The 26,816-nt window shown below is 32.9% G+C and overlaps 1 protein-coding gene across 1 annotated transcript in view; it reads right to left on the bottom strand.

Annotated features, from left to right (window-relative positions):
* Window positions 1–26,816, bottom strand: part of LOC107442219 (actin-binding LIM protein 2) — a 98,619-nt gene that overhangs the window by 58,121 nt on the left and 13,682 nt on the right. The window lies entirely within an intron of this gene.

Genomic DNA, 26,816 nt, shown 5'->3' with positions numbered 1-26,816 from the left:
ATGTTCGGTATTTTGGAGAGAAATAACGATTCTATTTTGTTTTGTCGTAATCAGAGATGGGATGGAAAATGTGGACTGTTTCAATTCTTCTGGACTAGTTTGGTGCAACAATTTAACCAGCGTAAATAATTTGTCATCCATGAAATCTTTATTAAACCACCTACATAATTAGTTTTACTTTTGCAATAAGATTCTAATCTTTTTTTTAAAAAAAAGTTAAGTGAAAAACGTCTGCTTGGTAAAAATTTGGTAACATTTTCTTTTTTATCCATTCAGGTCTTCTATTCATCGGAAAAAAACTTTTTTTGAGTTTAAGACTTCTAATGTTCCGTAGCGGAATTCAGCTAAATTTTCGCAATTACGGTGAGGAAATTTGGCCAATAAAAAGCCTGTATTTTTACATATCGCAAAATGCGATCTATTTACAAAAATACAGGCTTCTAATTGAGCCATCAATAATTGCAAAAATTTAGCTGAATTCCGCGGCTGGGTGACAAAGTTAACAATCAGAAAACTGCTTTCGGCATGATGGACAAAGAATTGTCAGAAAATCAGTAAAATGGACAAATTTCGTCTGACCATTGGAATGGGGACTTCAAAGCTATTTTAGGTTCTAGTCAATTTCCCTGTTATATATGTATAATGAGGTAAAAATTTAAATACCATAAAGTTCGGTTCTTCATAACTGAAGTAATGAAGTAGAGGGGGTCCCAATTAGGCTAAGTCAGATCCTGTCAATCAGTGTTGAGATAAGTAGAATTCTGCGATATTTGTGCAAAAACAGAATGTCTTGCTTCCAGTTTTTGAATACGAATGATACGAAAAAACTGGAATTCTGTGGTATGCCCGGAATACAACCACCACTGCTAATTGATTACGTTCCTGAATGGGTTAAAGCAGTTAAAACAGTTTTGAGCAACAATCAGATCAAAGTTTTAGATTCAAAACAAAGATTTCAGCATTCAAAACAGAGGTATGGGTTGCGATGCTATATTTATTTTTCATGCGATATTTGTTAAAATGAAAACGCAATCTATCTTGGATTGCGAGTTTAACATCAACTTTCAGGTATTTCAACTTCCCTCGGATATTTTTCACTAATTTTTTTATTTCTTATAGTCATTTTCTAAAATTAACAAAACATAATTAACAATTGTCTCAGTACTGGATTTACTGGGGTAAGAACACTGATAGATCATCGCTGGTTTTAAGATACTGCACCACACTTTTTCAAGTTATATCACATAAAAATATGCAAATTAATTTTTAAAACAATATTTAATTGATTATTTGAATTTAATGGCAACACGAGTATATTGCATTTGAATTACAAACAGCTTCATAAAAACTACTGAAAATAATTCTTAAAAGCAATACCTTTGAAAAACAAAACCTTCAGCGAAATAACATGACTTAAACTCACAATTAAATTTTTATTTAATTTTTTTTTTTAAAAAAGAAGGAAAAATTTTGCTTCGATAATTGGGCGATGAACCAAAGAAAAAAAAAGGTGGAAGGTGGTCTCTAGCCTGTCGATTATCATCAACTCCAGAAAACTAAATTAAAATTAGTAATACTCATTATTGAAATGTTTAGTCATCTAAGCTTAAGAAGAATCAATCACCTCTTAAGAGATTCACACAGCAATTACTTAAAATAATTATTATCTTCAAAGCAAAAAAAAAAAAAAACTTAATGACATTATTTACAACAATTTATTTCAATTACTACAAACAAATTCAAAATAATGCAAGTACAAAAACGAAAGTTATAAAAGTAGGTCAATTCCAACGCTTCCTGAATGCTAAATATATCTTAATGACCATCCACAACGTACATGTAAAATTATATCAGACAACACATTTATTTTCTATGTAAATTTCCTCAGTTAGAATTTTCACGACGAGAAGGAGGAAACATGAAAATTACCATTTATGACCAATCCCTTAAAAAAGAACTTGCCAAGTACGGCGATTTTTTGGCTTTGTTTCTCCGCTGTTGAGAGAAGAAAGTTTTTTTCTTCTCTTGTTTATATTATTATTAAAACAAAGGGTACTACAATACATTAAACGTGGCAGCGACTTTCGTTGCAGTATGTGATTAAAGAAATTAAACCAATAATAGTAACTACAATAATAACACTAATTTTATTCAACTATGATTAACAAGCAGTATCAAAAGGATAGGATGGAGTGTGGAGTTGAGTGACAAAAGTGCCGGTATTGGCTATACTGCGCCCGTCGGAGAATTTACAACGTCGTATTTATTAAAAATGTCTGAAAGCTATCTATATTTGCTATAACTGTTTACGAGCTTTTTATGCACGTTTTTTTTTATTAAAGGAACAAAACACTATTTATAAAAATATTTAAAAAATGGACTCATGAAGTGTTATTGTGTCAGAAATTGACACTTTGCGTCGAAAGCGATAAAATCTATTGCGTAAACCCCTTGACGCAGAATTTGTATTGAACATATTTTTCATACTTTTTTTTTATTATTTAGTTCAAAATAAAAGAAAAATATCAAATTAAGCATTTTAATAATTTATGAAATACAACATGAAACACTGGCGTCTTTTTTTCACCGTTATGGTAAAATCTACCAAACATGGCTCATTTCCAAATGATAATTTTTCAAATTTTCAGCTATTTAGATCTAAGAAAAACAGTTATTCATCATTCAAATTTCTTTAAGTTATAAAATCAATTATTGGTGAATGTGTGAATATGAATGAAAAAAAAACAAATTTTCAAACACTTTTTTTTTTTAATGGATTTTATGTTTTAGTATAAATATAATTCCGATAATCTAACAGATTTTTTTTGGTAGTTTTTAGACTGTTTTTTATAAGTAAAAAAATAACAAAATATACTTTAGATTGTAATTAGAGCGTCAAGAGACACATATAAAAAGGACACCGGTGTCTCATCTCTGTCATAGGGATACTCTTCAACACTTTATATATTACTAAATACACAAATCTTGAATTCGGACTTACTTTAGAAAAGTCGAGTCCTAAATTTACACAATTCCCAGAACCCGAAATTTTTTTAATATATTAATCAGGAAAAAAAAGCAAAACTTGCAGTAACCACTTTAAACACTATGTCCGTGTGGCGAAATGTCAACCTTCATCTATAGAAAGTATCCCATCATAGAATGGGGTTAACATGTCTTATATACTAATCAATTGGAATTGAATAAATGTAGAGGCTACAGTAATTCCACACCAGAATTTTATCTGGGATAGAATTCGATGAACGAATACCATTCATTTGAGAAGACAAAAGAGCTGCATCACAGTCTTGGCCCCTTTTGTGTTGCCATTCACAGTCGAGTGTATACAGGACGGCGTTTTGTGTGATCGAGACTGAGTAGCAACAGCGTGATGAAGACAATGTCGCAGTCACAAATAGCAAGTCAACTGTTCATTGTGGACCCTCTATCGAAATAGGCACGTTCCAATCGAAATGGGCCGAGGTAGGCTTGTTCAGATCGCGTGCGAGTCGGGGCGAGTGTAATCGACCATCTCAACCTTCATTTATGAAAAGGTTCCCCAACATAGAATCGAGTTAACATTTCTATGTGAATTGGTATACTAGTGAATTGGAATTGAATAATTAATTTAGGGTGGTAGACACGCTACATGTCCTAGCAACAATTCGTGTAAGTACATCAGTTTCAGATATAACCCAGAAAACAGTGCCATTTGCAGATAGATCAGTATTTGTCAGTATTTATCAGATATGTCACTTTTATCAAAAGTATGCTTTCAAGAAAAGCTTTTCCACTCAAGATGATTTAGGCCAACAAAAATTTAACTCTTTTGACAGATAAAAAAAAAAACATATGATAAGTCATTAATCGATAATCACATTCATGATGTCGATATTTATCACACGAATAAAGGTGCTACAATAATTTTTGAAATAAAAATACGTCCTCAAAAAATGAGTCAACATGAGCGACCTTTGTGACAGCTAATCTCATGTTTGATGTAAGAAAGTGACCTCATAAACAGATTGCCGACACTATCCATAAATTCATCTGTTCACATAGATATATGTCAGGTCGTCAAACAACACTAACAGCGCTGAATCTCGCTAATCTTTTTCGCATCATCGCCAGAAATACGAGCATGACGCAATGAGATGCTACAACATCCAATTCCAGCGCAATGAGTAGTCATTCAAAAAGAAAGAAAGAAACAGATGCGACTTGAGTCTGCAGCAGGTCCAGAAAAAGTTCGAATGAATGAAAGAGTCGAGTAAAATGATCATTGTTGTAACACGTTATAATGACCTCCCTTAACAAGGTCTTAACGATGACAGATTACATAAAACGGCAGGCGAGCGATTCCTTCATATTTATTGTAGATTAGTGGCAAAGAGAACTTAAGCATCGTAACGTATTTTGCGCACATATTTCTATGAAACTGACTGATAAAAGAAAAAAATATTGATTTAAGAGCAACAGAAAGCGTAAATTATAAAAATATGCTTCATAAGCAACAATGAAAAATTCAACGGCATCGTATTGATAAGATAGGTGAGAAAAATTTGAGTTCATCTTTTTAAACTGAAAACTAACTTGAAACTTAGCTACAAAGAAATATTTACAAAAAATAACTATTTATTCAACACAAACACAATATACATCATACGAAGTTGAAATAATTAAAAATGTATTTTTCTCTAAATAAAATTTAGACTTCCCAAGTGTTTAAACCAATGTTCTCTATTATTTATTTTAAATCTATAGAAATGTTTCATATATTTTAAGTTTGTAATTTTTCTATATGTTAGACAGCTATCTGATAAAATGTGAAACCCTCATCTCACAGCAACAATACATGATTCATATGAATGCTGATTCCCTTGTTAACGATATTAGTTCCTCACCACCTCTACATAAAATGCATTTTACCCTGATTCGCCCCTCTCGGCCACTGTGGTTTTTCTAGTTCTGCTTTTCATCACTTTTGTCACTCGGCTACTGTGATTTTTCTAGTGTGGTCTCTCACCTTTATTTTTTCATTTTTCGATGGCAACTTTTCGTTTTATATTTCAAATCACTTCTGTTTTTTCTCATTCACGCCTGCCAAGTCTTGAAAATGGACGCCTGTTTTTGAGCGCTTCAAACATATCTACTGTTATTTCTTGTTTTTATATATTTTTGAAGCGAATGGTGTTTTTAATCGGGTAATAACTTACCACGTTAGCTTCTTAGGATTATTTATTTAATACGCATGACTGATTATATGTCTGGTTAGGAAAAAAAATTCTTGAAAAAAAAAACATTTCCGGGCACCACAGTACCATTTTCCCTTATGTTGCGTATTCAAATGACACATATAATGATAGGAGGAAATATTTTACAAAGCGCTAATAGCAAAAACATTAAATGGAAAGAAAAAATAAATAAATAAACGCATTACATAAATTTGATTCACAAACAGATGGTTTATTTCGACAAATAATAAAATTTCCATAAGCTGAAATATGTCGCTAAAGCACTCTTGAAAATGTCACTTACTTGTTTGATAAGGACAATGAGTCTCTAAAAGTCTCCCCACAGAAAAGATTAGTTCTTCTCCACTTGTTATTTCTCATTCTTAAGAGGTTTCAGCGAATTCAGTAACGATAATATTTAAGTGTGGGAATAACTGAATAAACTGAGAACAAAAACATCCTCCAATTGCGAACTGTTGCTTAAAAGTCGTTTGAATTGTTGTTTAAATTTTACAATGGGATAGACATTGAAAGTTTTCATTTAAGCGAATCCTTTATAAAAACAAATGCTTGAAATTGTTTAAAAAATAAATCCCCTCAATCATATAATGTACTTTTAAACTTTATTACCCTGGCGACCATGATAATAATTCAATAAATAAATACAATAAAACTATCTATAAACAGCCCTCAAGCGCCCAATTTCCTGAAAAATAAATAAAACTAAATTTTAGAGTAAAATGATTTTTTTTTCTTAAATATCGAAAGTTAATTTTGCTAATTGTTGGCCCCATAATAGTCGCTTTACCCAGAAATTGAACAAGATGTCTATTAATATTTCTTGCACGTAGAGTGTTGTTTTTTTTTATTGCTACTTTTACAAAAATTGATGATATAAATATTGAATGGGAAATGCCATTTAAAAAAAACGCTTATCATTCAAAATAATGTTACAGTATAATAATAGATTAACAATCTTAAATTAGGTTTCATATCCGTCTGTTGAATTCACGGTTTAGGAGCTCAATCGGGTCCTGTTATGAATTTGTTTTGGGTGTATAAACATAAGCTTAAAATGAATGATATTGTGGTTTTCGTTGAAATGAAAACTAAAAATAACTGCTATAAACGTTGAAAACGGAGACAAATATTTCTTTATTAACAGCCCATTTATTTTATTTTGGTTCACAAAACGCAATGGGAAGTACTAATACAATATTTTATAAATGCTTATCTTTTTCATAGTTCATTCAATACTATTTGAAAAATTATGTCCCCCCCCCAAAAAAAAAAATTTGCTATTTCCTTTTAATTGTCATTTTACTTGAAATAATATCGTAAAGGCAACAAAAATATTAAGTAAATAATGGATTATTGATTGGCACTAATTATATAATGACACATTTCAATAATGTTTAAAAAAAAGTCCTAATTCTCGGAGCCCGTTTACCTCTTTCACGGGACCCTGCGAGAAACCATTTGGGAACTGTGTTATATTAAAAAAAAAAAAATGAACTGGATAGAAGATAATTGTGAAGACAACATATGAACGAAGGACAATGTAGACTTCGAAAATGGGAATTAGCTAAGGTCGTTTAAAAATAATCCTAAGTAGCTCATTAAAAAACTTTTCACATCCGGTACTTCTGCAGAAGACCCGATTCTTCTTTTTTTTGCCTCACGAATCTCCCAAATAGAGATGAATTATCTTTTTCAGTTGGCTTCTGATGATTAGGAAATAAAAATAAGTTGTCTAATTGAATAATGACCAATCTGTTACATCACTTTAATTCGTTTCACAGTAACAAAATTAATCGGGTCATTTAAAAAAGAAGAGTTGAAGGGAGGAAAAAAAGTCAGAGTACATCTTTGATCCGAGGTTTGACTACGATAACTAATTAAAACAAGAACTATGTTTTATGACATTATAAGACTTCACTCACAGAATATCTGTCACATTAAGTTTGATTTGAATAAATAAACTAAAAAGAAAATAAGCGAAAAGCTTGTGGGCGTTTCTAAGATCTCGAGATCAATGAATTCCCCGCTTGGAACAGTGATTGGGACTCATTGGGTTAAATTGAAAATTTGAAAGAAGTATGATACTGAAGAGGGAATTAAATATCGACTATGTCAACCTTCATCTATCATCTTAGTTCCTAGCGGGCCGCTGCCCGGAAGTCGCCAAGCCTTGGCGATTATTCTACCACAGATCTAAATAACTGCAAATAAATGAAAACTTGAAAAATAATTATTTAGGAGATTTTACCTTTAATGCAGAAGAAGACACCCATGTTTCATGCTGCATTTCCTAACTATACAATATTTAAATGCTAATGATATTTTTTTTTAATTAAAACTAAACCAAAATCATGAAAAAAAATATGTTTAATAAAACTTATGCGTCAAAGGGTTAAAACGTAATACATTTTATCGCGCCTGACGCGAAATGTAAATTTCTTACACAATAAAATTTTAGAAATTTATAAGACCATTTTTAAATTTTTTTTAAATAGTGCTTTGCTGCTTTTCTAAAAACAAAATCGTGCATAAAAAGTTTTTAAACAGTCATAACAAATAAGCAAAGATCCTTTTTCGACGATTGATAATTTTATGATACGTCCTTTAACGAAGTCGAATCTCCCCAAATATGATCTCTAACCAGGGTTGGGTTTTTGCCGTCAAAAACTGGTTTTTGACATGACAGTGGTAAAAACCGTGTTTTTACCGGTAAAAACTGTCAAAAACCTACCGGTCTTCTTAAATTTATGGCATATAGCGGACAATATATTATTTTCACATNCAAAACAAAAAATATTCAAATAAGAAAAAAATGTTTCGAATATCCGGAATAAACAGGAAGAAAAAAGAAAGAGATACTGCAAGACTAAAAAAATAAAAAAAACAAATAATTTGCCACTTCTCATGCATAACCGTCACAGTCACTAACTAGAGACAAATAATTTCGGAGTAGAATGCGCTCCGAGTTCCGCACATAAAACAGTTTGGTTCTGCTTCTTGTATTGCTGGACCAATCAGTATCATTCATAATCATCTGCCCAAAAGCTCTCTCTCTAAGAAACAGCATAAAACGTCATAGAAAACGAAGAAAAAAAATAATAATAATATATACATAAATAAAGAAAAAAGGCGGGAATAAGATAAATGACATTAATTTTTACTTTAGAGTGGGTGCCATGTTTTTGATGAGCAGTATTTACCTCTCTCATTTGAAGCAGACACAGCAACAATTTTACTTTGGCCCTAGTTGGGCTCCTACAGGATGCTATGTTTATGCATCAAGGGATCAATATTGGTGGTATGCCTAGATTTTTTACTAACGTCTCTCTATAAAGGACCCATATCGGTATATATATGGGTCCAATATATGGCCTATATTGGCTGAATAACGAAAATAAAATATCGGGTGAATCTGATAATTCTATATAGGGCCAATATCGAAAAATAACGGACTTTTAAATCCTAATTAAGCCATGATTCATAAATATGGGCTCAATGTCAGCCCAAGTTATTTTGCCGCCAGGGAAAACTTAAGCAAGGACCCGGAAATGCATAGCTTTATTAAGTCGGCTTGAAAGACAGAGGATTAAATAACTGCAAAAAGTGGAAGCCAGTTTATTATTGCAAATAATATTTTAATATCTATCGGTATATTTTATTATATTTCAGAGTTCTCCTGATTTTCATGTTAAAAAGTTCTCGCGATCAACGGATTATTCTGGTGATTTCGTAATTTTGTGAAATCAGGATCCTATTTTTGAAAGAAGTCCTATTTTTCAATACTTGGGGAAAATATACTCAAAGCTTTTATTATCTAAAATGACCGTGCAATCGGGGTCTTTCTACCAGATACCAGCACGTAAAAATAAAGATAGCAAAAAAACACAAAACCGTGTCTTTCAAGGAGTTGTTTCAAAATTGTGAAATAAAAACGTCATGGATTCCGTTTTGAAACAGAAAAATTTTGCGAAGTGTCTGTTTTAAGATGAAATAATTTGGGAAGAAATCGTTTAACAAACGCGGCTGTTTTTCGATGGCTTTATCTTTAACTTTTGTAAAATATTGGGTATTAATTCTGATAAATTTCATCCACGAGGAAATAATCTTTCAAAATTTTCTATTTAAAAAAAAAATTAACTAATAATTATAAATATTTAACTTAGTTTTCTTGTCTAAAGCCCAGATAATTCTTTACGGCAGTGTTTCCCAAACTCATGACTTTTGTGTACCCTTTCTAAAGTTTTCGTAACGCTGTGTACCACTAATAAAAAAAATGAATGTATTTTTTGAATGTAAAAGTTGCACGATAGTTAAAAATCCCAACTGGCTGTTGGCACCAATAATTATTAACTGTTAACTCTGAAAAAAAAATAACCAATAGAAAAATACGTAATCGTAAATTTTCATGGCTAGCTTTGTTTTTAAATAAAAAATTTTGAAATTTTCGTTTGTTGCAAGATATTTCGCATAAGAACGCGTACCCCCGGGGGTACGCGTAACACACTTTGGAAAACACTGCTTTACGGCAAGATGGGGCACACATGCTTAAAATTATAGCTTTGCCTCTAATGCAATGTATTTTTATTTATTTATTTTAAACCGAGATTGCTTTGTAGTAACAAAACATACATTACGTGAAAGTGCCGAACCTTTATATCTCTTGCGGATATTTCGTTCGTTTCAACGCTCAGTAACATTTCATCCAATATTTCAACGCTCTTATCTTTCTGATAACATTGTGGTGTCTTTTCTTGCCGTAAATATAGCAAAAGAAAAGGGTATTTTTCTTTGCAAAGAAAATACAAACTTTATTTTTAATCACACGGAAAAATAATTTTTTTAAATTATATCGCCGTGTTGTTTAAAATTACAAAAACAAAATACCTTGAGATTAAATCATAACAATTACAGTGTAAAGCGTGATTTTAAACAAAACCCTGACAAGAAATCAGTCTTAACCACCCACGCAAATAACACAAAAAAGCATGAAACACGCAATACTAATAAAAAGCTCACAAAATAAGATTATAGACGATAGATAACATGATATCGAACTAACAATCACCCATGTTTCAGCTGCTTTCAAGGGTCAAGTAATTAATATCCTCGCGCTATTATCCCCGCATTTAAAGATCTAAAAAATGGCGATCATTTTATCACTATCAAATAGTAATAAAAAAGAAACAATATTTTTTGAGATATAAATCTCTCTCAAAATAATCAAATAAACTCCACAAATAAAAGTCTCCAGACAGTTTTAAAAAATTTGTGAATTCTAATTAAAAATTCTACTATTATAAGGTAACTCAAAATCTTATTAGAGATTTACAAAAAAATTTTAGCGCTTTCGAAATTTTTTTTTAAAATTGATATTCTTAGTTGCTTTTTTCTCCAAATTAGGTAATTCTTATTTTTTTTGCTAGTAAGATTTTTTCAAACGTAATTTTTTTTTTTAATTTCATTATTTTTGCTATTTATCTTATTCTTCTTGGGCACTACAGCCTATGAAAGGCCAAGGCCGTCCCAATAAGTTTTTGCCATCTTGATCTATTCTGTGTCATGGCCTTCTAATTAGTTATTCCTATTATCTCCAAGTCCCTCTCAACTGACTCCAGTCAACACCACCGAGATAGGTGACACTATCTCGGTGGTCCCACAATCTCCGTGGTGTTGGTCCAGCCACCTAGTCGGTGGACAACCCCTTTTTCTTGTACCTTCCGGTTTAAAAAAAGTTACTTTCTTTACGGGGTTTTGAGGTTTTCAGATCTATAAAGGTGTCCCAGCCATCGAATGCGAATTGCTTTAATAACATGAACTATGTCTGGTTGCTTATACTTTTTATGTAACACATGATTGTAAAGGGTGCGCCATTTGTTATTCTCATAGACAACACCAAAAAATCTTCTAAGTATCCCTCTCTTAAAAATCAGCAATTTGTTCCCCTCTTTTTTTATTAAGAGTCCAGCACTCTCTACCATATAGGATCACAGGCGTAAGCACTTTTTTTTTTATCTCCCCCCCCCCCTTGAAAGCTATAATAAGCAAGCAACAAAAATTCCTTCATCAATCATCACGTAAGCAGCTAACGGGTGTAAGAAGTTTCGTTAAATATTTGGGCAGCACAATGGAATATAAACGAAACAATGTGCCTATACCTGAATGGATTTAGGACAGACTTCTAAAAACTAATAAATTAATTAACTAGGCACAAATCCGTGGATTTATCAAAAATGCAACATAAAATTAAATGCATGCAATGAATCAGTCGTACGTTTTACAAATGGTAAGGTAAACGACCCTATGGAATATAAAAAGAAACATCTTTCTTTTGAATCTCCATACTCTTCTGCATCATCTTTCTGAGAACAGTTACCTTACTGCAAGATGATATTCCAGACAAGAATTTTTTATAAAAGAAACTATGAAGCGATCGATTTGTCTGGTAGTTAACCTTGGCCCAATTTTGAAGCCCTTTATGCATCCACAATAACTTGATGACTTATTTTTAGTGTTACATATTGTTCTATTGTGCTAATTCTTTTTCAGTATGTTTATCAAATTTTCTTCTCACGAAAATTCTTGTCAGATTTCACTTAATTGATACGTATAGTGATTAAAATAAATTCCATTAATTTGTATTGAGCTGTTTAATTTTTATTTATAGTTCAGCTTTGTACGATGATATCGCGTATTTAAAGAAGCGATTTCAGTGAGGAATGTTATTGATCTTTCAAAAGACATTCATTGTTTTTTAGGCTCTGTGCCCTAAATAGAAGACTTGCACGAATATAGAACAGTACACGAAACTCTCTCGNAAAAAAAAAAAAAATAAAAAAAAAATCGTACGCTAATCAGCGCAACGAAAACCGACAGTGTTACGCTTCAAATATAAAGCAAAACGAAAAGAAAAAATATTTCTGACTTTTTTTTTACTGATTTTATCGGATTTTCCTTTGGTTTTCGTAACAGTTGTAATAAATTTTATTAATGTTTCAGTAATATTGCTATACATACGTTCAGTTAATCTCATGCATAGAATCTATTACAAAAAACCATTAAACGTGCTATTCAATATTAAAATATACAATTCTTTTTGGTCAAAAGAAAAAAAAAAAAACTAAGAATTTTTTTGTTTTAGAAAAAATATTGGACTTAACTCAGATTAATTCATTTCCCCCTTCAAATTACATTCAATGACATTTCCTTTAATTTTCTAAATTGATAAAAGACTGACTTTTCCCTGTTCCCTTGGAAAAGAAGGGTTATTAAGGTCACCAAATTAAAGAATAAAAGATTTTTTCCATGAAAAGTTACGATTCACTTCCCATTTCGGAAAGTTTAATGCGATAGAGAAAACTACAGATTAACATTAGCAAATTGGAAAGGTAAATACAATTAATAAATGAATACAATTAATAAATGAATACAATTAAATGAATGTTTGGACATATATAAGCAGCATCTTCAGAATATGTAATGAAATTCCGAAAGAACATTTATCACAGCAGAATGAAAGAGTAAGTATACACCTTTGAGGTTATACAAGAGAGCTCCTCATTATAGTCCGTATCATTTATTGGCCAAGCACATTGGTGACAGCATGAAAAAAGAATCGAATCAAATAAAGGGGGGGGGGGACGCAAGTTTCATTGTTGCGTAATATACTACTTTTCTTACTCGGAGAATTTTCAACACTACATGACCTTGAATTCATACATTTGAACAGTAAGGGATATTTTAATTCATTTCAGATATTTATTACAGTTTTAATTGATTTAAAAATTGAGAGCTTAGGAAAAAAAAAAGAAGAAAAAAAAAACACTGTCAGGATTCTTTTTATGGTAAGAAACAAAGAAGAATCCAAGGCTATAGTGCACTATTAACTAAAAATTTGAATTCATAATATTTTTCATTAGTGATTGAAATTAAATGACATTGAATTCACCAATTTGAATGGTAAGGAGATATTAATTCATTTCAGATATTTATAACAGTTTTAATTAGCTTTAAAAAAAAAAGACAGTTAGGAATTTGAAAAAAAAAAAAAAACTTAAAATTTTAGAGCATCTAAATAAGAAAAGCCTCAAATGGGCAAGTGACGTAGTGTGCGTATTTCGATCCTGGTTGGTTGTTGAAACGCGTCATTTGTTTACGCTAGCAACTGTTCTTTCCATTCTATTTCTAGTAAGTCAAGCCTCAATTCTCTCAAGTAACACATTCTATATTCTTGAACAAAGATTTCANTACAAACGCACTTGGTATTATCTCTTATAATGACATCAAACGATAGTACTAAGCCTGATGTAAAATTAAAAGTAAAAAGGGTGAAAGAAGCAAAACAAAAGGTGCTTTGGGGTCATGGAAACCACATTTATTTGATGAATGTAAACTTTCAGAGGGGTGTGTAAAAATAATCTATCTGCAAAATTTTTTGAAAACATGGCAATCTCACAATTTTGCCATCGTATAAAAATGTTTCCTTTATAAAAAATAATAAAAAGGAGGGGAAGGAAAGAAAAACGATCGTACGCTAATCAGCGCAACAAAAACCGACACTGTTACGCTTCAAATATAAAGCAAAACAAAAAGAAAAAATATATCTGACTTTTTTTTTACTGATTTTATCGGATTTTCCTTTGGTTTTCGTAACAGTTGTAATAAATTTTATTAATGTTTCAGTAATATTGCTATACATACGTTCAGTTAATCTCATGCATAAAATCTATTACAAAACCTTTAAACGTGCCATTTAAAGTTACGTGCTCAAAGGGGATACTTGCAAGCGACGTAGTGTGGGTGTTTCGATTCGACTGGTTTTGGAAACGTGTCATTTGTTTACGCTAGCAACTGTTCTTTTCATTCTATTTTGAGTAAGTCAAGCCTCAATTCTCTCAAGTAACACATTCTGTATTCTTGAACAAAGATTTCAATTCTTTCACTATATATTTTTTACTTAACATATAGAGAGGCATGAAACAAAGTACAGCATAAACTAATTAAGCATCGAAGTTGTCAGGTACGCAAAAATACATCACGATTACAATAAAATACATAAGCAAAAAATAAATCTAAGTTCAGTAAAAGACGTACACAAGAAAGAATTACATTTCAACCAATTCGATGTGCGATACGGCGCTGTATTCAGTTAACTTCACGTAAATTAACATTCTAACTTATGTGGAGAAACTTAGCTCAACTTCAACATGCCATTCTCATCATAAGCTATCAGCTGGGGGCCGGAATAGCCTGGTTGGTAGCGCACTGGGCCCATGTCCAAGAGGTCATGGGTTCGATCACCGCCGGCCGAAGACTCTTCGTCTAGTAAATGGTGACTGAGGCGCGTTAAATCTGTCGGGTCAGTAAGTCCTCCATAATCCCATAACAAATCATACCTCTGGGGGTACTGATCCAGAAGTTTCCTTGTCTTCTGGATTGGTTCAAAGTTACAAGGCTACGGAGTTGAACATTAGTAGTCGTACACCCAAAATTGGGTCGGCTGTTCAACGACGGTTATAAAATAGAATAAAAATGATCAGCTGCTGCTGACGTCAAAGGTCACGAGTGTGGGTATCTGTGATCTTCTTCTTGAAGTGAAAGTACCCAATTTATGACAATAAATGAGGCTGACTTCATTATATAGGAGCACAAAAGCAATAAGCTGAGTAAAAAATCTATTTTGATATTAAGTTTAATTTTAGAACTTTTTATTAAACCAGTAGCAACGGATATATACAAGTATGCTGAGAAACTTTAACAGTCAATATTAACAACTAAATTAAAAAAATAAAAAAAATAAAAAAAAAAATTTAAAAAAAAACTTGTGATATCGAAAAAATAATTCGGTTGAAGGGAGGCCGTCAAGTGGTCCGTTGGTTTTCGTACCACAGTACAATGACAATCAACCATCAAAAACTGTGTGGCATGTTCCACTTATTTATTTTAGGAAAGTTGTGCTTTTATCCGTGCTTGTTGAGGTGTGCATACTTTAAATAATGTCCATTTCCCCCCTCTCTCTCCTTTTCGTGCTTTCAATCGAAGAGAGGGAGGGAGTGAGGCGAACAAAACGTTCGTAATGAAAGCCAGAGTTATTTGTTACGGATGAAGGGGTCAACAAACTTGACCCGATTTTTCAGGCTCAATTTTTTTTTTTTAATATCGTCTGCTCCTCCCGACTGTTTTATATTCAATTCTGAAACCGTATATAGCGGGGGAAATTAATTGTTTATTTAAATTGTTCTTTAAAGTNAACTTATGTGGAGAAACTTAGCTCAACTTCAACATGCCATTCTCATCATAAGCTATCAGCTGGGGGCCGGAATAGCCTGGTTGGTAGCGCACTGGGCCCATGTCCAAGAGGTCATGGGTTCGATCACCGCCGGCCGAAGACTCTTCGTCTAGTAAATGGTGACTGAGGCGCGTTAAATCTGTCGGGTCAGTAAGTCCTCCATAATCCCATAACAAATCATACCTCTGGGGGTACTGATCCAGAAGTTTCCTTGTCTTCTGGATTGGTTCAAAGTTACAAGGCTACGGAGTTGAACATTAGTAGTCGTACACCCAAAATTGGGTCGGCTGTTCAACGACGGTTATAAAATAGAATAAAAATGATCAGCTGCTGCTGACGTCAAAGGTCACGAGTGTGGGTATCTGTGATCTTCTTCTTGAAGTGAAAGTACCCAATTTATGACAATAAATGAGGCTGACTTCATTATATAGGAGCACAAAAGCAATAAGCTGAGTAAAAAATCTATTTTGATATTAAGTTTAATTTTAGAACTTTTTATTAAACCAGTAGCAACGGATATATACAAGTATGCTGAGAAACTTTAACAGTCAATATTAACAACTAAATTAAAAAAATAAAAAAAATAAAAAAAAAAATTTAAAAAAAAACTTGTGATATCGAAAAAATAATTCGGTTGAAGGGAGGCCGTCAAGTGGTCCGTTGGTTTTCGTACCACAGTACAATGACAATCAACCATCGAAAACTGTGTGGCATGTTCCACTTATTTATTTTAGGAAAGTTGTGCTTTTATCCGTGCTTGTTGAGGTGTGCATACTTTAAATAATGTCCATTTCCCCCCTCTCTCTCCTTTTCGTGCTTTCAATCGAAGAGAGGGAGGGAGTGAGGCGAACAAAACGTTCGTAATGAAAGACAGAGTTATTTGTTACGGATGAAGGGGTCAACAAACTTGACCCGATTTTTCAGGCTGAAGTTTTTTTTTTTTTAATATCGTCTGTTCCTCCCGACTGTTTTATATTCAATTCTGAAGCCGTATATAGCGGGGGAAATTAATTGTTTATTTAAATTGTTCTTTAAAGTGCTTGTTAGAGTCCTTAGAATTCAATAAAGTCAGTTCATTCATCTTGAAAAATGCAATCCCAAAAACGTAAATATGATAAAGTTGGCTCATACACGTTAAAAAAATTTTTTTTTATAAAGCCCATGTCAAAACGACAAACCAGAATTCCTTTTAAAAAACAAAAATAAATAAATACGAAATTCGTAGCGGAAATCGCATATATAATTATAATCGCAAACATATAAAAATATAATTTCAAATTGAATGATTTTTAAATATTTTAAAATGTAAAATTTTTTTAAATATTACCATAAAATAAACAAACACAAGAATCATCATTAATAAACTAGTAAATGTTTTATGGATATATCTTCAATTGGATGCAATAAAATAAATTCAATCATACGGAGGATTACAAAATTTTGAAATCTGCTACGTATTACATATTTCAATGTGCACAGAAATCAACCTATACAAGCCATTATGATGCAACACGTTTTCTATTATACATCAAGTATGCAATTTTTTTTTTCTATGAATAGGTAATACCAGGATAAAAATAAATGAAAATGCAGCAGGAATGATGAAATTTCCCTGTGTGTCTAATAATGTCTACATTTCCCCATGCGGCAGAATCTTTAATCATCTACCAACTTAACGAAGGAAAAAAAATCTTGAAGGCGATGGAATGATAATTTTCTTTTTCTTTCTTCTCCTTCTAAAAAATTCGAACGTTATGAACAATCAATCCCTTGACTGAAAATAACACGGTTAAAAATAAAACAAGCAAAAACATATTTCGTCCGAGAATTCGGGTAAATATTCTTCATATTTTAAGAGAAAATAAAATCCCTAAAAATTTTGAAACAGTTTTCAATGTCAAAAACATTTTAGTTTTTAAGAATACATACATAAAAAGCATTTAACTGATATGATATATGAAACGAGTATAGTAGAATTCGTTAATTTTGATGAACCGAAAAATTTATCAAAACTATTTAAGTAGTAGGTAGTAATAGGCATTTCTCAGTAGTAGGCATTTCTCAGTAGTAGGTAGTAAATATATATAACTTTTTTTGCTATTATAAATAAAAAACTGACTTTGGAAAAAAAGTTATAAAAAATTAAAGCAATTAAGTATCATAAATGGTAAGATAATGGTAACGGTTTGTTCGAATATTATTGTTGAAAAATTAATAGGGAACTGAGATAAAAATAAATAAAAAATAAATTCAGATTAAAGTGAACTAATCATCTTATGTTTCAACGGATTGAATTATTTCTGTTCGTTTACATTTGAATATAACGTGAATTCAAATTTCTTTAAATTCTAATCTCTTTTAATTGAACTTCTACTTCAATTACGCTTATTTTTCCTTTAATATTATGTACTGCATAAAACTTTATACAACATAAACAATATATATGTATATAATTAAAAATAGAGAGTTCTAATGTATTTAATTAAAAAAATTTTATTCATTTCAGGTGTACATGTCGGAAGATAATTGGAAAATCCGACTCTTTGGAAACTGTCGGAATTTCTTAAGGTCTGGTTTCTTAGGACAAGCGCCTTATCTCAGCGTCAGCGGGACGTCAACGTCCCGCTGACGCCAACAAAATACTGGTTTGTTAGCTCAAGGCCTGGTTTCTTAGAACTAGCGCCTTATCTGGGCGTCAGCGGAAAGTTGACGTAGAGCTGACGCCAAAAAAATACTTTTTTGTTAGCTCAGCGTGAGCAGTCGGTCCTACGCAGACATTATCTCTCATTGCGCATGCGTTAATAACGTAAACAAATATTTATTTTGAATTTGTATTGATTTTGTTATTGTCGACCAGTGTTTTAGAGAACAAATAATGACTTTGTCCAAGAAGAAACACATTATAGCTGAGTTAAATGAAGAGTGCTATGTTTAATGAAGAAGCTATGTTTAATGTCAAAATCAAAATCTTGGTTGATTTCAATGTGCTGTTGGATGTTGTCCGCCATTGCTTCTGTGGTTAACGTCACGTTGTAATCCAACTGCAATTGAGTTGGACGGCAATTGTAGTTCAAGATGAGCGTTCGATGACGTATACTATCAAACTCACAAATGGACCAATCAAAGGTTAGCGCTGATTTCCAGCTGACGGCGTCCTGTCCTAAGAAACCAAGTCTTTAGGCTTATTGTAGAGAGACATTGAAAGGGGCAATTCAAACTTACGTAGGCGAACTGCCAAGTTCCGTGATTTTCCGATAAGCCTAAATCATGCATAAAGTGTTTTTTACTACATACCGGTGCTTTTTATTAATGTTTTATTATATTATAGACGAATGCACTATTTGACCAAAAAGATTCCGACACTTAACGGTACAGTCTCCATCAGTACTGTGTCATTTTTTATGATGTTGGCCCCTCTTTCGCATTTATGAGAGCCAGCTCACAGCTGGAGAGATTTTCCACTAAAGATCAATCTCACTGACAGTTATTATTATTTTTCTTTTTTGTTGCAAAATATTTACCTACGAAAACCAAACTAACCAGGCTCTCGTTCGCTTGCGATTTTTTCGAAAGTGCAAAAAATCGCAAAGAGTGAGAATGGCCCTTTAATAGGTGGACATAGGAATTTAAATCCATCCATAGCAACTGAAGTAAGTGCTGGTATTGAGGATGGTCGATTTGTCTACGTAATCTGCGTTCTAATCCAACCAAAATTTGTTGTTACTTACGCCACTTGCCAAACCAGCACGCCTGCTTGAAATCAAGCGAATATTTAAGGCAGAGGGTGCGTTTCTTGCTTCTTCAGTGGCGCCATCTATGGCCAAGAATACGACTTCAGTCACACACGAGTCAAAGCTCGTTTTACAAGGAGAGCCGAATCATACTCCATTCATTCACCTACAAATCGTAATTTTTGTTTGAACCAGAGAACGATCCATCTCCAATTCAGTATCCCCAGAGGTACTGATTTGTTTTGGGAACTTGGAGGACTTTGTGACCCAGACAGATGTAACGTGCACCACTCACCATTAAATACACAGGGATTCGAACTCACTTTTTCAAGAATACGAAGCCCAAACGTCCAAAGCCCAAACGTCCTACGAACCAGGCCATCCCGGCCTGTACCACGGGTGTTTTATGGGACTTAGATGGGTACTTAGCGAAGATCAGTTCCGATTTTGAACACGCATTTCATCAAACCATGACTGAGCAAGTGTGTGAATGGAGCAGTTCTCCTACTGGAAGAGCAATGTGCTTTTTTCCGTAATATCAGGATAGAGTTGAGAGAACAGCCTTGTCCAGAATGTCCACATAAATCTCTGAGCTTACATTTCAAACCACAGGAAATAAGGCTAAACCGTGAAAAGCACTACTATATGATGCTTTTGAACAGATAGTAGTCTCCGATAAATTAAAAACATTTTTGTTTCTAGTTTTAAATCAAAAAACTGTTTCATAATTAATTCCTTTATTAATTTAACCAACCACAAGAACTTAAAGAATTTAACAAGAATTTAGATATTCAAAACGTTTTTTTTTTTACATCGAATAAAATGCATTTTTATAAAAAGCGAATTGGTAGCAAAGTACAGAATAATGGCAAACTTTATACAAAATTATACCCAAAGTTTTATTCGAATTTGATTGTCCTTTCGTTTTCCTGCGTAAGAAAGACTCACGCAAACAGCCGATGATGTCTGATGGCATCCCGACAAATTCTCCGCCACATTATCTCATCTAATGTCGTGATACCTCACAGTATTTGCTACATGTCGTGATATCTCCACACTAGTGTGCAGTAAAGACGGATACCTTTCAAATATTTAGTGAAGATAGAGGTGGGAGTGAACAGCCTGATAGGCGAATGACATTGAATTGGGCAGAGCAGGTGCACGAACACATTTACCCTTTACTTTCCTTACATTAGGCTGGGTTTACGTGATGAATGCAGTAAATAGGTAGATAAACGGTTGAGATTTTTGAAGGAAGTAATGCCAAATGTTTCTTAAGTGAGTGACGAAGTTATTTACACAAAACACGAGACAGTTCTTTATTTTTTACATAAAAAAGTAAATAAATAATAAAACAATAGTTCTATGAGGGAGTATTTCCTAACATCAAGAGTCTAAAAACTAAAATAATAATTATTTCAAAAAAATACATCATGTCGTTATTAGTTACTTCAAGATAAGAGCGTTATCTGTATGTTGTAAATGAATAAAGAAAATAACGTAATAAATAAATTAAAAAATAAATAATTAATATAAATTTATTTATCTTAAAGGTCCCATTCAGTTAATCTTGTAAAGTTTTATGGATTTAGTTTCCTAGAACTACAAAAACACCTGTTTTTTACTCGATTTGTAATGCGAGATCTTAAATTCACTGGTGAAAACAACTGAAGAGACAAAATGGTTTTTTTATTTTTAGGAATAAAAAAAAAATAACATAACAAATAAAACCAAACCTGGTTAAAATATCATCCAATATAAGATCAATATATGGAAAAACAAAAATGGACACTATCTCTACCCTAAATAAGAAAACCGGTTACTTGTCTAACACAGCTGATCGATACCTTGCCAGTCGAAGGAAAACATATCTAATGGAGTGTATGATCGCCTGTAACAACTACGAAACTCTCGCATCGGCGTTCCATACTGTTGACCAGTCTCCTTATCAATCCCTGTGGCAACAGCATACACTCTTGACCAGATTGATGGTCGTTGGAGCTGGTCTTCGAGCTACAATTTAGCGTGTTAGATGGGACTAAGGTGAGGGAACATCTCTAATCGTTTAATATCCTCCAATTGGAGGCATTTGTCCACCAACTGAGCTCTGTCTGAACGAGCATTATAGTTCATAAAGATGAAATTTGGTTCATAGGCTCCGCGAAAAAATCTCACATAAGTGTGCAAGGATTTCTTCTATGTACAGCTGACTTGTCAGAGTAACCCTATCGAACACATGAAGGTCGGTATGCCTACTTAAATCAGCAGATCACCTCGACCCTAGCCGTTCCTTTCAACAATATCAGAGGGCCGATATAGAGTTCTCTCCAGATGAGAACACTTCTTGAGTCGTTGTCCAGACTGTATCGGACATCGGACTCTTAACTGAAGAGAACCCACCTCCAAGATAGGTGTTCACTGCACAATGATAGGCTGCCCTTTTTGTAGTTCACAGTTGCAGACAGGGTGTCTAGCGTATTTGCCACCTGCAATAAGTCTCTGGGCGACTGTTGTGCAGAAAATGAATGGATGTTCCTGATGATCTCTTTTGGCTAGAAGTCTCAAACAAGTCTGGAGTCGGCGTTGTTGATCTTTTGTGGTCTCTATCAGTTGCTGTCACAGTGAACTCTTTTCACAGAGTGAACACCACGTTTCTTGAAACCCCCGAGTTCCAAGTAGCCTATGATTGGAACGCCTCGAGTCTTTCAACTATCCGCCATCTTGAGCTTCTAGAGCAGTGTTCCCCAACCCCCGGTCCGTGGATCAAATGGTACCGGGTCGCCTATTTCATTGAAACTGAATTTAAATTCCTAGGTTTACACCCCAAAATAAAAATATCTGTGTTCCAATAAAATTTTATTTATTTAAAAAAAGGTGCCCCCGAAGGTTGTGACATAAATTATGTAATGTTCGTAATGTATCATTGTCTCCAATTACCCCCAGATGGAACCGTCTCATTGCAAAGAAACAAGCTCAGGGTTCTCATTGATTTAAAGTTGTAGTAAGTTAAAATGTTAAATCACTTTATACTTATTTTTGGTGTAACTGTATTTTATTTTGAAGGCATGTTTAAATACAATCAAATTAAATTAATAAATCAAAATAATCTAAAATATAAACAATCGACTCCCCCCCCCCTCTCCCAGCGGGCCACGGTAAAATTGTCAAGAGCTGACAGGTCCACGGTGATAAAAAGGTTGGGAAACACTGGTCTAGAGGGTGACGACTGACCATACTAACGCTGGGTAAACAAAGAAATAAAAAAAAACAAGAATTGGGCTAAGCTACGGTGTTTTCAAACATCCTTAAGATATAACACGGTGCGTCTTAACTAAAATTAAATAAAATTCTCCTACACCTAGAAAATTCGAAGAGATTCTGAATTTACAATGATCCTAGGTAATAAAAATCGAAAAATTAAAATAATCTGTGGAGAGATTTTTAAAAAAATCCACTTTGAGCATTTTTCCTCACGAAGTACGATATTTCAAAAATGTTAGCATCATTTTATACTTATAAATAGAAAAACAAAATAATATATTTGTATTAAATATTCATAATACCGTTTATAATAAATTTTATAATTATTAGAAGTTTATTAATTTTTAATTATAGTCGATGAACCACTATTTAAAAAACAAAAATAATAAAAAACTTGAATCGACTTTAGCGACGCAAGCACTGTGAAATTAAAACTAACAAAACAAAACACCGCGAATAATAAATAACTGACCGTAACCGCGAATTATCAATCAATTGTTTGGTAGTATTTAAAAAACTGTTAAAACGTGTATAGTAGTTCAGTGAAAAATGTCTAAAGCTTTGACTCACGATCAAAATCGGAGTAAAGTATGTTTCCTGTGCTTTCGAAAACAAAAACAAATGTATATTATAGAGAATCAGTTCAAAATTGACATGAAAAATAACGTTGACAACTACGATGATGAGCGTAGATTGCCGGCGGCTGTGTGTTGTACGTGCAGAAGAAAAGTATTTCAAGCGAAAACTGAAAAAATAAAATTAGAATCTCCAGATTTGTCTATTTTTAAGCCTGTTCAGGCTACGCGATCAAGATGCAATTGCAAAATTTGTGAAATTGCACGTGAAATACCTGCCAAAATTTGTGGCAAAGTTCCAAAAAAAGTTTCAGGTAAGTTTTCGAAGTAAAAAATATTTCTTTTGTTAGCTTGTTCTTAAATTACACATTTTATTGTTTTTATTTATTATTTTAGACCAGTCTAAATAACTGTCTGCGACAAAACGGTGCGACGTGTGCTTCAGTGAGATTGGAAAAGGCAAACCACATAAATGTGGTTTGAAATCTGGAGTGATAAATCTTTCAAATTTTGTATCAGATGCACCTTTAAAAGTGGAGGATCAAATTATGTCGCGTGTGATTAAAGGAAAACTAAAAGAAGATTCTAAGGGTGATCAGGAGCCTTCAGTTTTGCGGTTGTCGCAAATCCACGGGAAACCACTTCAAATCGCAGTAGGCAATAATAAAAAAAAACTTTCCACAACAAACTCTACATTATCTGTGGATGATATGGTGAAAATCAAAAGCGATTTGAATTTAAGTGATCGTGCAACTTTAAAAATGGCAGCTTCCATTCGTGTGTATACACGAAGTAGAAAAGCAACTGAAACAGTATTAAAAACAAAACTTAATATGACAGCTCATTCTGTCGACGATCATTTTGATTTTAAGGAATTTCCTTTCGTTAGTATAAAAGGCGAAGAAGTCTTGGATGCTCCTACGCTTGGAGTTTACTGCAAAGATGTTCCTTCTTTTGTTCAGTATGTGAAAAGTAAACGAGATGTACTGGATGTTCACTTAAAAATGGGTATTGATGGAGGAGGTGGATTTTTAAAAATATGCCTTTCTGTACAATCAAATGAGTTGGACTTCGAGTGCAGCGGTAAGCGTGCTAAGTATGATGAGGGGATAGCTGCAAGGAAATTTAAGGATTCTGGAGTTAGACGACTATTCATTCTAGCAGCCGTTCCGAGTGCACAAGAAAATTATGAGAATGTAGATCAACTCATTTCAACGTTGAATTTAAGTCCTTTCCAAGGCACAATTGCGACCGATTTGAAGGTAGCGAATATCTTAGCAGGTATAATGTCGCACAGCAGCACATACCCATGCACTTATTGTTATGCCAAGAAAGATAAGCTAAGCAGCTGTGGTGAATTGAGATCCCCCGAAAATGTTTCATTGCATTATACAAGTTGGCTGACTGTAGGAAAAGGTTCAAAAAACAAAGCGAAAGATTATTTCAATTGCATTCATCCACCGCTAATTACAACTGTTGGAGGCAAAACATTCCTAGACATTATTCCACCGCCAGAATTACACCTTATGCTTGGTGTTGTTAACACTGTTTTCACGCATATGTTGAAAGAGTGTGAAAATGAATCGCTGACATGGGCAAAAGATTGTCACGTTCCGAGTGAAATCAGACGAGGATGTTCTGGATTTAAAGGAAATGCATGCAAAACACTTTTGGATAAAGTAGACCTTCTGTGCCAGTTTAAAAATCTAGCAATACTGAAGTATGTTAAAGTATTTGACGACTTCAAAAAAGTGGTTTCTGCATGCTTCGGAAATAATCTTGACCAAAATTACAAAGCATGTATAGAAGCTTTCAAAAAGAGCTACATGGACTTGGGTGTCAGCGTTACACCAAAGGTTCATGCAGTTTTTTTTCACATTGAACAGTTCTGTGACAAAAACGGTGAAGGATTAGCATTTTTTGGGGAGCAGGCGATGGAGTCCGTACACTATGATTTCTTAAAATCTTCCTGGGAAATGAATAAGGTTGCTGGAAATCACCCGGATTATCCTAAACACCTTTTGAGCGCTGTTTGTAGATATAATGCTTCACATGTTTAAATTGATGTAATTATAATTAAATTACGTTACATTTTCATATTTTATCAGCAGTAAAATGCTGAAATAGTAAAAGTTTAATAGAATTACAACTGAAAAATTATTATTATACCATTTTTTTCCTTTCTATTGATATAAAACAATGCCAGATTTTCCAATATATCATACTTCGTGCTCAAAAATGTTCAAAGTGGATTTTTTTAAAAATCTCTCCACAGATTATTTTAATTTTTCGATTTTTATTACCTAAGAACATTGTAATTTCAGAATCTCTTCTAATTTTCTAGGGGTAGGAGAATTTTATTTAATTTTGGTTAAGGCGCACCGTGATAAGCTTTGACGAGCAAACGAGGTACCTCTACAGAAACGCGCGATCACTGCGTAGCAGAGGTATCCGCGCACAGCTTCGCTATCATCTGATACCTTATTTACGTATAGACGTTACTTGCTTTAAAAAAAAATGGATCTTCCCTTTAATTGTTTTTATTATTGCAGTAAGATGAGAGTGACGAAACTGTAAACATACACATGCATATAAGATCGAATTTAATTTTGTATCTAGAAAGAAAAAAAATAGGTGATTAAAAAATGAATAACATTTATAATTCTCGTTTTCTAATCATAATTGACTTTTAAATAAGGCTCTCTGGAAGGAGGGGAAAAAACAAACAAAAGTAATTTCAAAAGTAGATAGAAAAAAGCAGAAAACAAAAGTGGATAAATATTTCACAAATGACAAAAGTTTACGGTTAACTGACTTTAATTTCGGTCACCCATTAGTTTTTGAAAAAAGATGAGTTACTTTATTGAGCAAGTAAGTTGCAGAATGCAGTTATTAAAGATGGAAAAAATTTAGAACATTATTTTTATATAAATCTCAGAAATAAAAATTTTGTAACTCATGATCATGAAGTAATTGTACGAATAATAATTTTTTGTACAAATATCTAAATAAAAAGTTAAGTCTTAAGTTTAACACGTTTAAATGGACATAATTCAAATATCATTGGGAATTTTTTTTTTTTAAATATACGCTTCTATACTTGTAGCCTAATAAAAGAAGGCTTTAAGTACAAAATCACGTCTTACGCCCAGTGATCATAACAGGAAGAAGCTATTTATTTACTGAGAGTGTTAAGAGGAAATTTTTTTAAAACGTGATCAAAGCAAGCTGTTAGAAAAGTATGTTTTAGTAATTTCAACAGCCTTGAAAAAGACAAGCCTCCAATAAATGAAAGCTGAACAAACAAGAAATACCCAAGCAACAACTCGACCTTATTTAAAAGGCAAGCTGAATTATAATTACCGTGTTTATAAGCTTCGAAAAATGTAAAATAATAATACGAAATTCTTTCAAAGTTAAAACAATCAATATCAGTCAGTGTTTGTTTAAAAAGAAAAGAAGTTTGTTCAACCTGAGACCCGGGGCCAGATTCAGGTCTAAAATTATCAATGTGCGGCAAAGTATGAAGAAAAAACAAATACAAAATTTGCATAAAGAATTATAATTGACCTTCGAACAATTTTAAGAATTAATATATAAATAAATAAATAAACATAGAAATTATAGCAGTCAAATTCAAAATACATGGGTACAAAAAGATTCGAGTATCAAAAGATTAAAATCCTTTTCTTTTTGGAATTTTTATAAG

This window comes from Parasteatoda tepidariorum, chromosome 2 (assembly GCF_043381705.1).
Source record: "Parasteatoda tepidariorum isolate YZ-2023 chromosome 2, CAS_Ptep_4.0, whole genome shotgun sequence".
In the NCBI taxonomy this organism is placed as follows: Eukaryota; Metazoa; Arthropoda; class Arachnida; order Araneae; family Theridiidae; genus Parasteatoda; species Parasteatoda tepidariorum.
The sequence above is the reverse complement of the archived record's forward strand: the minus strand, read 5'-3'. Positions and strand labels throughout refer to the sequence as shown.